The following is a 14,560-nucleotide window of genomic DNA, read 5'->3' as shown; positions in this document are numbered from 1 at the left end:
TGACATATCATTTTATATGTTTACAAAAACTAATGTTTGAAGATTAAGTGATGTTTAATTTCAGTAATTACAAGTAGTAATTGCAGAAATATCAATTATGATATATAATTATGATTTTCTTTAAAAAGAATTAAGAATTATTATAAAATGATTAAGAGTTTGAGTATAAGTTTGAAGAATAGGGTTTGATGTAGGGTTTGGTGTTTGGCATTTATAGTGTATGTGTTTGATTAAATTTAAAATTTAGATTTTGTATTTAGAGTTCACAGTTATAGTGTATATGTTAGAAATTAGAGTACAATTTAAATTTTTGAAAATTTTAAATTAGGATTTATGATGTAGGTTAATATGAAGTATGTGGTTTAGGGTTTAGGGTTAAGATTTATAATTAAGTGTATGATTTGAGTTTTAGAATATATTTGGAATATAAGTTTAAAGTTTATATTATAAATTAAAAAATAGATTTACGACTTTGTATGTAAGATTTAATTTTGGGATTTAGGGTATTATATTTAGGGTATAGATTTAAGATTTAATGTTTGAGGTTTAGAATTTAAATTTGGGATTCTATTTTTAAAATTATTAAATTTTAAATTTAAGATTGAAATTATATTATGAAAATATTGAAATTTTAATGTTTATGTTTAGGGTAAGGGTTTAAACCCCAAATTAATCATACCCAAAGCTAACTAAAAATCTTAAAACTCTATTGTTCGTTATTTAATTTCAAATATTAAATTTAATCTAAAAGTTTAATTATCATTTATACATTGCAATTTAATCATATACCCCAAATTAGATATTTTTTCTTTTTCTTTTTGTCACCATTTGAGATACATTGCAATTGAGTACCAGAGACATCAAAGGTACCACCACCAAGATCAAAGACAAGAATTATTTAATTGCTTTTCCTTTCAAAAGCATAAACCACAGAAGTAGCAGTAGGCTCATTGATAGATAATACGAATAACATCAAGCCTAGCAATGCGATCAGCATCTTTAGTAGCTGTCATCCGTGAGTCAATGTGAAATCTCCCAGCTGCAAACTGTTGTTTACTAATGGCGGGACACTCAAGTTTGACGTTTCCGTTCTCATCTTCTCGTGTGATGACCTGCAAAAAGGGTAAACGATACTTGTAACAAGGCGTCTTTGAATAAGACTGTTTCACTAAACAATAGTTCTCAGAACCTCACAGAGAGAAACAGAGCAATGTCTAATTCATCATAATCTGAGACAAAATAGAATATGTACACGAGTTATGTAATAGAATTTTTACAGCTAAGCCTCAACTCTCAGCTGATAATGTCACATAAACTAGAATATGTACACGAGTTATGAGTTTGGAGACTACTTAGAGGGATTAATAAGCAACCAAGACTCAAACTTTAAACTTATATATTCATAACAAACAAACTTCAACCTACTTTCAAACCTTCAAGGAAGAACAATGCATAGATCCCGCCAAGAGGACAGATTAGCCTGACTCGTTTTGCTGCAAGTTTCTGTAGTTGTTGTGATCAGTTCCGGTACCTGAAGGAGAAACTGAGCCGAGCCGACCCTTATGACACAACTTACGGTGTAGGGGTCCATCCCTGAACTGGTACAACTCCTTGAGGCATCATTAAAATAGTAAAACTTTTCACAGAAAATTCATATAAGAACTCAGTTCCTAGTTGCATAAATCAATAAAAGAGAAACAATCAGAATCACACACCAAAAAGACAAACCTTTTTCTGCTAATCCAACATAAACAATCCAGTTCTGGTCATACCGTAAACAAATACAAAAGTAAGTGAACAAAATCAAGGTGGAGTTTTGTCAAGAGGAAACAACAGAAAGGAGAGATTTTTAATAGAAATGAACATAAACAGTAATGCCGAAATCGATTGAACAAAAGCAAGGGGGTTTTGTCAGCGAAATCGAACAAAAGAAACTCGTGAAAACTGAACAAGTGTGACTAAACAACAAAAAAGGGAGATTTTTATAGACCCAATTGAAACTAGAGCTTTGGAGTAGAAGAAAACCTGGAATCTAGTGGCTATCTAGGTCATAAACGTCTTCACGCTGAGCCATACCTTGTCCAAGGATATAGGTCGATGACCTCTAGAGTTTTGACTTCTGTGCAATTGAGATTGATAAAACAAAGAGAATATGAAGAAGAAGCGGCAAATGTGATGGTGGTGAAAAGCAGCGGAGGAAGGTGAAGGAGCCAATTCGCCGTGTATGGAGGAGTTTGGGTATGACGAAGAAGAAGAGTCCAGCGGCTTGAGAGATTAGGGTTCCTGAGTTCGACTTTGAACAAGACCAATCCATATGTTTTTCTTCGATCGGAATGGACAGATTGATTCAAATAAACAATGAAGACGATGATAGAGAAAATGAATTTGGTTTTTTTTTTCTTTGTAAAATGAAAATGACTTGGGCAAAAAAATAACAATTTCTACGAAAACATAAATTTTTGGTGGGAATGTGAAATTTCGTTAAATGTTTTTCCCTCCAAAATAACATTTCAGCTACAAAACTGATTTTTTTTTTTTAACTTAATAAAAATTTTCATGGCGCGAATTTAAGGCTACGGTTGAGTTGTGATCCGATTTTGGTATTTTTTGTAGCAGTTCGTGAATTCGTTCTACCACGAACTGCTACCAATACCCATATTTTTTGTAGTGATATCTAATTAACTAGGTATTTTTCGTGCACATGCGGGCATAATCTTTTGAACAAAACTTAGGTTCACCTCCTAGGGTGAACCTTTAAATTCACCACACCCTTTAGGACCAATCAAATTGACACATAGATTATTAATTAAAAATATTAAATTAAATAAAAAATAGCTACAAAAAATAAAAACGCTAATTTTAACGACGTTAACGCTTCCAGGGAAACCCTAAACCTTAAATCTTAAATTCTAAACCCTATACCCTAAATACTAAACCCAAATTCAAACCCCTAAACCCAAACCCTATACCCTATACCCTAAACCCTACTCCTAGACTCTAAACCCAAATTATATGCCTTAAACCCAAAAAATAGACTATAAACCTAAATCCTATACCCTAAACCCAAGTCTTAGACCATAAACCCAAACCGTAAACCTTAACCCAAACCCTATAGCATCTAAGTTTGGGGTTTGGGTTTAGGATTTACCGTTTAGGTTTTAGATCTAGGATTTGGGTTTATGGTATAGGTTTTGGGTTTAGGATTTACGGTTTGGGTTTAGGATTTACCGTTTGGACTTATGGTTAAGGTTTTGGGTTTAGGGTATATAATTTGGGTTTAAGATTTACGGTTTGGGTTTAGGGTCTACGACTTGGGTTTAGGTTTATAGTCTAGTTTTTTTGGTTTAGGGTATATAATTTGGGTTTAGGGTATAGGATTTGGGTTTAGGGGTTTGGATTTGGATTTAGAATTTAGGGTATAGGATTTAGAATTTAAGATTTAGGGTTTAGCTGGAAGCGTTGGCGTCGTTAAAATTAGCGTTTTTATTTTTTGTAGCTATTTTTTATTTTATTTAATGTTTTTTAATTAATAATCTATGTGTCATTTTGATTGGTCCTAAAGGGTGGGGTGAATTTAAAGGTTCACCCTAGGGGGTGAACCTAAGTTCTGCCCTAATCCTTTTATGATTACTTATTAGTTTATGTCTTATTAATCTAAAATCAGCATAATAAATTATTATTTATGTTTTCAAATTTTTAAATCAAACATCAAAGTATTTATATATGTCAAATATTTTTCATCAAAATATATACTTATTATTGTGCTAATTTTCTTAAAAAAACTCATCTCTTAGAGATAGTTTAGAAAAAATATTTATATAAATGTATTTGCTTGACTAATACTTAATTATGAATTGTTTTGTATCTTAATTTTTTTAACTTTTATAATAAAATATTGTTTTCAGATAGCAACACAAGATATATAAAAATTATCTTATTTTTTAAATATGTTTTTGATAATTTTATTATATTATTTTATAATCAATTATTAAATATTTAATTTAACATATAAATTTAAAATTATTAAAATAAAATTCGTTTTTAATTATATATAAGATTTATTAAGGATATTGTTTAAATTAATAAATTAGTGAATCAGTTAGAAACTAATAATAAATCAATAACCTAGCTAAAAGTCTAAAACGTAATAAAAATATGACAAATAAGAAAAAATAACTAAATATTTAATATAATATATAAATTTAATATTATTAAAATAAAATTTGTTTTTAATTATATATAAGATTCATTAAAGGTATGTTTTAAATTAATAAATTAGTGACTCAACTGAAAACTAATAATAAATCAATGATTTAACTAAAACCTAATAAAAAATGACGAATAAAAAAATTACCTAAAATTATGGAAAATATGACAAATCAGAAAATTCACTTCTCAAAAATAGTATAGATCTAGCATTGTATTTTTTTTATTACTAATTTATTTTGGGTTCGGACGGAATTCTGACCAAACATAGATTTTGGTCAGAATTAATAATGTTGTGTGTCCTGATCTTTGTCCCCAAAAAAAGGTCTCCTGATCTATGTTGATCAGCTTTGGGTTTGGAATTCTGACCAAGATCTATTAACTATTAATGGACCGGTATATAAAGATTTCTATAAATTAATAATGTTGGAATTATAGTATTTTATTAAATTGTATAGTTATTAATTCATCAAAATTTTATTTTTTAGATTTCAATAATTTAGAAACTAATTTATGTAAAATACAAACATAGCAGATTTCACTGTTTATATATTCATTAAATTTTGTAATTTGATTTTTATATCGTTTTTATTATATTATTTGATTTATGTATGATACACTAAAAATGAATCCTTGCTACTATTAAGTTTAACAGTTGTAATTGTAATATTTGAGATTCAATCCAGAGAACTAGTTTACACTTTACTCTTATGACTTTGATATTAAGCTAAGAAACAAGTGGGGTTTTGATTTGCAATAGTGATGCAAGGAACAAGTAGACGCCGGCCTAGGGTATTTCATCGGGTGTCAATGTTGAGCGAAACATTTATTCAAGTGCGTTGAAATGCAGTCTAGAACTCGGATCACTCAGCTGGAACAACCCACTGTCGTGGTATTGCTCCCTTTGCAGATCGATCATGTTTCCTAAGCTCTCGCTTGGAACAAGACACGATAACAAGCCTTGCGAGATCAGGTTCGATCTGTTCACTTAAAACCCTAATATCTACTCTCGCTGATTAGGGATATGAAGCTCATTCAATATATATCAAGCTATCTCCTACGCGGTTAGCTAGGTGATTAATCTTAAAATCTAACATTAAGTGATCAGTTTAATGCAAGCAGTAAGAACAATATCAATGAAGAATAAATGAGATCGCTTATTTATGTTTAGCTCACACGAATGACACCCTAAAACCCTAAGCAAGCTTAGCCGACTACTCGATCATTATGCAAGGTAACACATACATGATTTATGAATAATACTGCATAGAAAATAGAGTAGAAAGACAGGGGTTCAGGATGGTCTTCTCGTGATGAGAGATGATGCCTTCTCCCTTACAAGTTGCTAAATCGCCAAAATAGAGTTCTAGTTCTCTTCTAAAACGTAGCGTAAGAAAAATAGAAATGATAGCATAGGCTTTTTATATGGAGGCGCCGGTGGTAAAGAGAGAGGAGAGAAAATCTAGGGCAAACTCCTGAAATCTTGGAGGTTTCCTTAATAGTCGGGAACAGTCAGTCGCTTGCTCTCTTTGGGAACAACCTTCGGATTGATCCGACTGGCTGTTCTGCGTTAGATATTCCAAAATGGCATCTTCCTTCATGGCACTCTCTTCTTTACTCTTTCACCTGCTCCAGACCTGGAATGATACCAAATAAGTACAAATTAGGACTGAGAATTAACTTAAAGCACGCATAATATGGTGTTAGAAACACCATATATCAATGTAAGATATGTATTATACAATTTAAATGTGCTTTTAGATATCCTTTGACTAAATATCATAAAAATATTCTAAAATCTTCTTTTTAAAAATTTATTGTGAATACAAAACAAACAATGCAATGGTATTATTCGTACTTAAATAAACTGTATATATAAAATTATTATTGTATGATTTTAATGGATATGTATAGTTACACAAGATCTTTTTAAAATTTATTATTTTATTATCTTATCGATTTGTATCATATCTTGAATCAATCCAATTCGAAACTAACGAATTTATTAATGTACCGTGTTTATTAATTTATCATGAATTAATTTGTATAATTTCTACTGTATAAAAGATTATGGTCAATTACTTGTTGCCATTTAGATTTACATTGAGGAAAAATTGCCAAATATGACTCACAACTTGATTTCAAACACAAAGGTAAACCCAAACTTGAATCAAATGCAAAAGTAACCTAAAAGGCTATTGAAATTACAACCAGCCCTTTGTGAACAAACAAAAAAAATGAATTTTTTTTACGTTTCTAACCCCCGGAAGTCGTCTGGTCTAGTTCTACTTAGAAATAATTTAAAATTTTTGTAAAAAATATTTTGATAAGTGAAAAATTAAAATCATGTAATTAACATATGTTTTAAGAGATATAAATTAAGATCTAACAAACTTTAGTTGTTTTCAACATAGATGAGTGAAAGTAGTGAGTCATGATATTCTTTGGTTTAGGTTTTGCCAACATATGCTGTAGTATTGTATGTGTTCTTAGGGTTAGATTTTGGAATGCATAATTTTTTTTTGAAAACTTTAAAATTTACCTAACTGTGTTTATTTCTGTGTATAGTAAACACTATTTAAGTATAACTACGGCTTTATAACGTGGTTAGTTAGTTAATTTAGTCAATTTAGTTTAGGGGTTAAATTTTGGATCTGGGACGACTTACTAGTAAGTCGTCTGATGTACAGTATGACCGAACCTTTAATTTTACAATGTACTTTTAAACCTAACTGGATTATTTATCGGCCATATATAAGGTGTTTTTTTTATTCACTGTTTCGCGAAAATCAGAAAACCCTAACGCCGTTTCTCTCAAAGGCGATTTCGAAGGCGATTTCCGTCGATTCTCTCTAATTTATCGTTCTCACCGCCGGTTATCTCTCCGCCGTTATCACTGTCGTTCTCACCACCGTTCTCACAGCCGCTTTCTCTATTTAAGATCCGAGAGGAAACCCTAGCGCACATTCTCTCAGAGGCGTCTCGTTGAACTCCGCCGCCGGTAAGTTATATCTCTTACTGTCGAGTGATTGATTGAGGAAAATATGAACATAAAACTGGAAGTCTTGGAAGACTTATAATTAAGTCGTCTGGAAGGTCTTTCATCTTAATTATAAGTCTTTCAGCTGGAAAACTTGCCCGACGACTTAATTATAAGTCTTTGATTGTTTGAGATGGTTGTCTTTGATTGTTTTGCAGGCAAAAAAATGGAGATGCCAGAACTCCCCCGTAGGATATATACATTAGGGGAAGAGCCCCCCGCAGTGCATAGAATTTCGTATCATACTTGTTGGATGTATCATACAGTGTCTCCGCTGAGCGAGTCGGTCTCCCACTGAGCATGTATGTTTTTCCACATACTTTGTTACCCAAAACGTGTTTGTCCCATGTTTCACACTCGCTCTGACCTTCCATTGACAACCATTAACCGGACATATTGTCACAAGGAGAGTTTTCGTTGACTTGTATATTCTGAAGGAGAACCTAAACCTCACTGCTGTCAACCGCAGCTCTGAAAGCAGTGCATCCTTGCTAACAAAACTCTGGTTGACATAGATATTGTTACCATTCGATCTTCCTCCTTCATTCTTTTTGATATCTTCAAAACACATATCATCGTCTTCCTCATCCTCATCTTCAACCATTCCATAAACACTGTAATCCTCACCATTCTCGTCCGCTTCAGCAACAATAGAGATACCAGCATCCTCCTCCCCATCGTCCTCCTCCCCATCATGATTTTCATCTTCAACCAAATCATCATCATCATCTTCGAAACATTCATCAGCTTCATCATCTTCTTCCCTGAACTCTGAAACCGTTTCCACCTTGCTACGGCTTGATACACAAAGCCGTACTCCATGCATTTTGGTTATCTCGAGCAAGTTTCGAACTTGTCTATCACTTGTAACATGAATAGGAGGGGTGCCTGGAGCCTGCATCATTTCTGCTGGTAATGAGTAGGTTATCTCCACAGATTATGTGCTCATGTACAGGTTATAATCTTCTTGAGCCATTGCAAGAAGTTCAGCATGTGTCGAACCTTTCTCCAAAAAAATGATTCTCGCTCCTTTGACATTATCAACCACAAAATCCCAACGGCAATCTTTCAACAACCATTCTCTATACACTGCATGTAACTGACGCATCATCTACAAAAATTCAAAATAAAACACATTAGTAAACATAGAGAAAATGAAAGTTTACTTAACATTGACGCAGACGACATACCAGTAAGTCGTCTGGAAGACTTACCAGTAAGTCGTCCAAACAAGTCATTTTTGCAATTGAATTTTAAATAGGACGACTTACAAGTAAGTCGCCCAACTTTGTTTGTTAAAAAAAAACCCTAGACGACTTACCAGTAAGTCGTCTAGGATAAACGGGTTAGTTTTGCATTTGACCGAATTGTGTCAGATATTTGACTTTTTCTGGACGACTTACCAGTAAGTCGTCTCCGGAAAAACAAAAATTTCAATATTTTATTAAAGCTGGACGACTTATTTGTAAGTCGTCTCAGGTTACTTTTGCAATTCGAAAATAAAACTTAAATATTTAACTTTACCCAGACGACTTACGCGGAAGTCGTCAAGTAAGACGACGTACGAGAAAGTCGTCCGAGATAAGCAAAGTCGTACAGATTTATTTCTCTAGATTTTTTTTTAACAAATAAAGATGACGACTTAAAAGTAAGCCGTCCGTTTGACCAGAAGACTTACCCGTAAGTCTTCTACAGCCAGACTACTTACGGGTAAGTCTTCTACACGAACAGATCTGGAAAAAATTTCAATTGCATACCTTAAACTAGTGAGATGACTTCCTTAGCACACAGAGTCTTCTCCAACCATCCAGAATCTCAAACGAAAGTAACCCACCAAGAATAGTATGCTTGAATGGCTCTATCAACCATTAAAAAAAATTGAATCAAAAGCTTGAGTTTTTTGGATGAATATGGAGGCAAAGTGAAAAATATGTTGTTTTTAGTTCATAACAAGTGAGAAAGAGAGAGTGTAAATTGATTTTAGCTGCATTAAGAGCTTCAAATTGGTTGTTCATGGTGGTTGGGGTATTGATGACAATAGCAATCTTGTAATTACTTGAAGATGATGAGAGAGAGAGTAAAAATGTCATTTTCGGAAAGAAAAAAAAATTTGATGGCATTTTCGTGAATTATATGAACTTGTGGGGTGAATAGAATAAAAGAAAAATCCAAAAAAAGCATGGATTAGTTTTGGGTTTGACTTTGAGTTTTGAGTGAATCTTGCAAAAAGTCAAGTCTAATATAAACCCCAATTTAATATGTTACCAGAACCACCCGTAGTTGGATCATTTCTGTGAAATTTTGTTCTCATACACCGATTGAGTCCACATGCACTTAAATTTGGAGTGTTTCACGCCGTGCATTTAATTTTACATTATTTTATTTTACTTATAAAAGGCTAGTATAATATATCAATTTATTTAGTATCTATTGTATTTTTCTATAATTATCTTTAAAACTGTTTATAGATCTCTTTAACATTTTTTTTAAATAATAAATTTTAAAATTGATGTGTTAGTTAATATTAAAACTATAAATATTAAAATATTGCCAAAAATAATGATAATTTTAAATCATCCTAATTAGACATATATTTAATTTTAAAACTCAAAAATAATTGTATATATATATATATATGTTTAGATTAATTTTTATTATATTTTGAATAATTTTAATTATATTTATAAATTATTTGTTAAAAGAACTACTTTTAATTTTGAAAGATAAATAGTAATATAAATTTATATAAATTATTTTAAATGTATACAGTATTTTGGTCTGTTTTTTATCCACTTTCACCGTTTAAATATATGTTTTGGACTGTTAGATTCATTTGATCCACACTTGTACTGTTAGATCCACTCTTAATCTGCTCGATCCCCTACGCTTGATCCGCTTTTCCATTCAAATTTTTAGACACAGCCTTCACTTGTGTGTGAGAAGAAGTACTAACAAAATAAAGTCTCATATCAGTAGTTTGAAGTTTGAAGAATGAATAAATAGAATCAACGTTAGTTCACTTATTATTAATTGGTTTTAACTTAGTAACTCATGATAAATCTGAATTTAACATTTTACCAAAAAAAATCCGAATTTAACAGGTTTTTACTTTTCTAGAAATAATTTAAACATTACATTGTGCGCTTTCTTCTTGCATTGCTGGTTAAGTTTGAGTTAAGCCGCTGGTGGTTTCCAAACGACTTCCAAGAGCAAACTGATGAATCTCCGATTCAGCTAATGTTTGCGGACTACATCACTCTCTTGGTAACATAGTTTTACCTAAATCCACGACCTCTTTGGTGTTATCAATCTTATTGATCACCCATATGTATTAAATTTGGACTTATTATAGGTTTCCAATTTAAACCTTTAAGAAAAGCTTTTAGGAGTCCAGAAGAACATGAAGAACCAAGCCTAGTACCTGATTCAGTGAAAAGATCCATCTCGTTTATTAAAGGGGTCAAACCCGTTCGACTTGCTTAAGTTAGAAGCTGGCAGATTTAATTGTCTACAAACGCGTCCATGAGTGTTTTTCATACATTTTTTTTTAACGTCCGATTAATTATGCTATTACAACGATGAGAAATATTACATATACGATTCTACCGCCGACAATTCTACCATCATATGAGAATGCACATCTGATTGCATCACTCCAAGCCGTCCTATGAGATTCATGTTTGATGATACGCCATGCAACATGCTGAATACCTCTTGTAACATTTTTTTTCAATAATTTGCGTTTTTCGGGATTTGAACCTCAAATCTCTTGGTGTAAAAGCATTAATGAAATTTTAGTCAAACTACTGGATTAACTGGCTTCCACTTTTTCGTACATTTAAAGAATCTTTAAAAAAAATTCTCATATGCGCCGGAAAACAGAGGATCAGGCGTATCTTTGGTTAGTCATGCTTTCCTTTCTCGGAAATGTTCATCATTCGAGTTCAAATGAGTCATTCCTTTTCTTCTCTTGCTAACACACGGCTTAGAAAGATCTCAGGGGATAAGAAGACATTTATTACATGGATTTATGCAGAAAATATCAAGATAGATCAGAGGAGAATTACATTAAAGGAGCATTCACACTTGGTCAAAGATGCGCTTGTTTCAGTTTCTGGCAAAATATCATTCAATTTCTAGTATTACTAAGAATTTTTCTATACCAATGAACAAAAATAACAATTTTAAATATAATAATTTTTATTTAAAAAATATAATTTATATTTAAACATTATTATTTTTATATTTTAATTTCAACGGTTTGAAAAAAAATCATAAACGTATTTTCTTGTAATCTTATTTCTTTTGATTTGGTTTATCTATTTCAATTTGATTTAATTTGAATTTTAATAAAGTTAAATTACATTTTATAAAAATATTTTTAATTATATTATATTATATTTAATGATTATTTATTTTTAAATATACATCTTATCATCTAGTTTTAAATATATACATATAAATAAATATAAATTCTAATAATTTTGATATTTTGTTTGTCTTAATTAAAATATGTTAAACTTAGAAATTAATTTGTTAATTAACCTGATAAGCAGTGAAAATTAAATAAACTTTTAATCATTTAACTATAAAAATTTTTGATTCGTGCTACTTTAGTTTTGTATTTGTTGATGCCCATTTACAATTAATTTTGGTATATATATATATATATATATATATATTAATATTATATATAAGTTAATGTAAAAATTATATTTTTAATCTTAACTTTGTTTTCATTATATGATATATGTATATATATTACTTTAATTGTGATATATGAGTTATTAATATTTTTTAATAGTTTTATCATAAATAAATATTTATATGGAAAATTTATATGAATGATGATATATGAGTTATTAGTCACTACTATATATAAAAATTCTTGCCAAAAAAATATAAATCTTTATAAGAAAATGATACATGTCACAAATAGTCTCATGCCATGTCATTTTTTTTCTAAGAGTCATGTCATCTATTTCTAGTGTTATATATGAATGTGGTTATGACATGTGTACAATTCACTTCTCAAATAATCCCCTATATACTAATTGAGGAACATTTGAAAAGATGTAACCTCAATTTTGTATTAATTAAAATAGGCCCCAATGCATAGGTGGCACTCAAAAGTCAATTACATTCAATTGAAAAATAAGTAGGTCCACATTCGATTTTTATATGTTGTTAGATACATAAGTTGGTCAAACTATATGATATAATGATATGATATGTTATTTTCTTTCCTTAAATCAAACCTACGGAATTACCATAAATGACTAATATATATATGACAATTAATGATTTTAATGATAAAGATTTGATAACAATTTATATCTTCTCCATCATTTTTTGTTTAATTTTATATTATTAAAATAAATTAAACAATCAAATTAGCTATAAAAGTAAAATTTAGATTTTTTCGTATATGTTATATTTTGAATTTTAAAAAATGACAATAAATGACTAAAACTATTAAAATTAATATGTTAAAAATTAATGATCAATGGTTTAACATTTTTATTATAAGAAGATACACATGATTTTAAAACCATATGAGTAAAAAATATCATTTAATAATAAAATAAATATATATATATATATATAGATTAAACACTATATACCATAGGATTACATAAATATTTTAATATTAAAAGTTTCAATGAATTTTCAAGAACATTTATAAATTATAAACTTATTAAAGATTTCAGACTGAAAATTTTCTTATCGATGATTTAAATATTTTGTTATAAAATGATATGAATGATCATAGAACAATATGATTATAAATTCTTATTTAATAAATAACTATATAAAATATACTATTCTTAGAAAAATAGGTTGGTCTATCTTAACTTATATTACACTTTTTATTAAACTAACTATCGAATTGATAAATAACGTACCAAAAAATGTTTTACACTTTCCTTAAATAAAAGCTACGAAATTACCTAATATGATTAACATATATGTGAAAATTAATTATTATGAATAATAAATATTTGATAACAATTTTTGTATCTTAGTTCTTTTTAAAAAATTTATATTATTAAAAGATATTAAAAATCACATTAAATATATAATAAAAAACATTTATATTTTTTTTATGTTATATTTTGAATTTTTCAAAACGTCTATAAATTATTAGAAATTTGAAGATCACCACTCTTAAAATTTTGTGATCAATAGATTATTTTTTTTTTCATAATAAGTTACAAATGATCATAAAATTGTATTAATATGAACTTTTATTTAATATTATAAGAAGATACACATGATTTTAAAACCATATGAGTAAAAAATATCATTTAATAATAAAACATATATATATATATGGATTAAACTATATACCATAAGAATACATAAATATTTTAATATTAAAACTTTCAATGAATTTTCAAAAACATTTATAAATTATAAACTTATTAAAGATTTCACATTGAAAATTTTGTTATCGATGATTTAAATATTCAGTTATAAAACGATATGAATGATCATAGAAGTGTGTGATTATAAATTCTCATTTAATAAATGACTATATAAAATATACTATTCTTAAAAAAATAGGTTGGTCCATCTTAACTTACATTATATTTTTTATTAAACTAACTATCGAATATTCGAATTGATAAATAATCTACCAAATATTGGTTTTGCACTTTCCTTAATTAGAAGCTACGAAATTACCTAATATGATTAACGTATATATGAAAATTAATTATTATGAATAATAAATATTTGATAACAATTTTGGTATCTTAGTTCTTTTTTTAATTTTATATTATTAAAAGATATTAAAAAAATCACATTAAATATATAATAAAAACATTTATATTTTTTCTTATATGTTATATTTTGAATTTTTCAAAACGTCTATATATTATTAGAAATTTGAAGATTCTCACTCTGAAAATTTTGTGATCAATAGATTATTTTTTTGTTATAATAAGTTACAAATGATCATAAAATATAACGCATATGAATTTTTATTTAATAAATATTCAAACTAAATAATATATATATATTTATATATATATATATATACTAATGATTTAAAGCAACAAGATTGGCTGATCAATTTAGTTGTCCAATTGAAATCTTTCAAAAGTATGTGAAAGACTAAAGTTAAAGTAAATATGGATTTAGAATAGTAGTTATATTTTACTAACCAAAATACCGAAAAAAACCTAACCGAATCGAAACCAACACGATATCTGGATTGAACACCCCTAATCCAAATGAAGCCAAACTATTGTTTTATTCTCCAAAATATAATAAAAATAATAACTTAATTCCGCGCAAGGCGCGGGTATT

At 29.0% G+C, this 14,560-nt stretch overlaps 1 long non-coding RNA gene across 1 annotated transcript; it reads right to left on the bottom strand.

Annotated features, from left to right (window-relative positions):
- Positions 1-766: 766 nt before the first annotated feature.
- Positions 767-2,421, bottom strand: LOC125593453. The gene is made up of 2 exons (XR_007329352.1): positions 1,426-2,421; positions 767-1,112 (listed from the first exon to the last, which is right to left on the bottom strand). It is a non-coding gene; the product is annotated as an uncharacterized LOC125593453 (long non-coding RNA).
- Positions 2,422-14,560: the final 12,139 nt, after the last annotated feature.

The sequence above is a fragment of the Brassica napus genome, chromosome C9, assembly GCF_020379485.1.
Source record: "Brassica napus cultivar Da-Ae chromosome C9, Da-Ae, whole genome shotgun sequence".
Classification (NCBI taxonomy): domain Eukaryota; kingdom Viridiplantae; phylum Streptophyta; class Magnoliopsida; order Brassicales; family Brassicaceae; genus Brassica; species Brassica napus.
The sequence above is the reverse complement of the archived record's forward strand: the minus strand, read 5'-3'. Positions and strand labels throughout refer to the sequence as shown.